The sequence below is a fragment of the Phoenix dactylifera genome, unplaced genomic scaffold, assembly GCF_009389715.1.
Source record: "Phoenix dactylifera cultivar Barhee BC4 unplaced genomic scaffold, palm_55x_up_171113_PBpolish2nd_filt_p 001513F, whole genome shotgun sequence".
NCBI classification, from domain to species: domain Eukaryota; kingdom Viridiplantae; phylum Streptophyta; class Magnoliopsida; order Arecales; family Arecaceae; genus Phoenix; species Phoenix dactylifera.
Genome location: NW_024068823.1, coordinates 68,518 through 70,936, shown reverse-complemented (window position 1 = coordinate 70,936; position 2,419 = coordinate 68,518). Strand labels below are relative to the sequence as shown.

Genomic DNA, 2,419 nt, shown 5'->3' with positions numbered 1-2,419 from the left:
TCTTGCCAAAGGGAGAGTGTGCATTAAGTGCTTCAGGAAATGGGGCCTTTGGAATGTGGGTTGTAGCAGATGGTGAACTAGTTGAAGAAGGTTTTGGATTTTCATGTGATATGGTCTGTTCCTCTTCTTCACCTTTCTTATTGTTACCCTCCCCGACCTTATTATCTATTATACAGCCACTCCTCAGGGTAGTCAAAGCATTGGCTTGCTCATGATTTAGTTGAGTTCCTTGAGCCACGTATTGTCCCCTTGGATTACTCATTGGTTGACTTGGAAGCTTACCTTCCTCTCGTTTGTTTAATGCATTGGCTAGTTGACCCATTTGGGATTCTAGCTTAGCGATTGAATGCGTGTGAGAGTGCAATAGTTGTGTGTTTGCCTCCAAACCTTGAAGGGTAGTCAACACCTTCTCCTCAAAGGCTGTATTTCTTTCGGTTGGAGAAGGAGGGTGTTGAAATTGATTTGAGGGACGGTAGAGATGAAAATTTTGAAGGTTTTGAAAATTTTGGGAGAAGGGTTGGGAGGTATTAGAAGCTTGCTGCCTCCAAAAAAAATTTGGATGATTCCGCCAACCCGGGTTATATGTATTGGAAAATGGGTCATTATCCGGTCTGGGCTGTGTTTGGGCAGCATTGATGTGTTCTTGCACAAGTTCGGGGAATTGGGGCGCTGAGGGGCACTCATGAGTAGGATGCGATGGGCTAGAACAGATAGCACATACTTGTGCTTGGGAAGAGCTAACGACATGTCCTCCTATCATTAGTTGGTCAATCTTATGGGACAATGCATCTACCTTGCTAGACAGGTCCATAGAATGACTTATTTCACAAATGGCCCCTTTTTTTTGAAAATTCGGGGGTGCTTGACGAGAACATGAAGCATGGTGGAGGGAGTTTTCATTAAGATTTTCAAATAGTTGCCATGCTTCATGCTCATTTCGAAGCATGAAAGTCCCCCCGCATGCAGCATCGATCATCTAACGGTTTCGTTCAGTCAAACTGTCATAAAAACATTGCACTAGCTGCCACTTAGATATTTGATGATGAGGGCATTTACGGATTAGGTCTCGAAATCTCTCTCAAGTTTCATGAAATTCTTCTTCTTCAGTTTGGGAGAAGCTTGTAATGGCACGTCTAAACTGGTTCGTTCTTCCTATGGAAAAGTATTTTTTAAGGAATTCTTGTTGCATTTGATCCCAAGAACGAATCGAGTTGGCTTCTAAAGAATTCAGCCATTATTTGGCTCTATCTTTAAGGAAGAAGGGAAATAATCTAAGTTTTAGAGCATCATCAGTAAAGTTCTGAATCTTGACAGTGGTGCAAATCTCAAGGAATTTATCTAAGTGTTTATATGGGTCTTCATTGGTGAGCCCATAAAAAGATGAGAGCATTTGGATCACACTAGATTTTATTTCATATTGTACAGCTGCTACTTCAGGTAATCGAATGCAAGATGGGGAAGTGTAAATAGTGGGAGTAAAGTACTCCCTCAGGAGTTTGGGTTGTTCTTCAGCCATCTCAGGAGGTGGGGATGATCCTAATGTTTTGATCTTAGCTCGAATGTTCCTAAGGGTTCGTTCTATTTCAGGGTCAAAAGGTAATAGGTTTCTTACTCTAGAACGACTACCTTGCATACACTAGTGCTCGATCAATCAAGCATGCAATAAAAGAGAAAAGCATATCAATCCTAGTCTTTGTCCTAAAATCACTAGACAGCTCCTAACTAGTTTGAAGAGGGCACCTAAGCCTCCAATCCGGTCTAATGAACCGAGTTGACCAGGTAAGCTCCCAGGTAAGTGGAGGGGTCACGATGCGTTCGCAAAGGTCCCACTTAAAACCCACTTGCCTCGAACAGATGAACTGTCTCCCTTATAGGGACAAAGCTTGCCTAGACATCAACTAAGCCACAGAGCGAAATTAGTGCAACTTTCGGTGATCTTCGTCCTATTAAGCTCGAATGTCCCTAGGAGCCAATGTCTAATTGATTTTAATTAAAGTGACACTATGTGAGATTGAGTTCACCTAAGTTGGGCAAGAGTTCGGTGATGAAATTCGGCTCTTATCTTGTTGGGGTGATTGCCCTTACTATGTGCGGATTAATTTGTGTATGTGTATCAAGCATGCATTCACACTTTTGCTGAAATTAAAATCAAACAATCACCACAAAATTTCAAGCTAATAATTAATTTAAATAAGAAAGGTTTTAGAGGTTACCAAAGGAAATTTCTCCAGCAATTTAATTTTTTTTAAGCAAACCTCTAAAGCATTCCTTTTTGATAGCCCAGATCTTCTCTTCGATTCCTGATCAAATAAGACCAAAAGAAAAATAATAATAATAATAATAATAAATTAGTAGAAGAGAAAAAAGAAGATTAAAAAAAAATTACAATAATAGAACATATTTTTTTTTATTTTATTTT

The 2,419-nt window shown here is 40.0% G+C and overlaps 1 non-coding gene across 1 annotated transcript; it reads left to right on the top strand.

The window, feature by feature from the left end:
- The first annotated feature begins 1,034 nt into the window (after positions 1-1,034).
- LOC120108719 lies at positions 1,035-1,140 on the top strand. Its single transcript, XR_005509954.1, has one exon. It is a non-coding gene; the product is annotated as a small nucleolar RNA R71 (small nucleolar RNA).
- Positions 1,141-2,419: the final 1,279 nt, after the last annotated feature.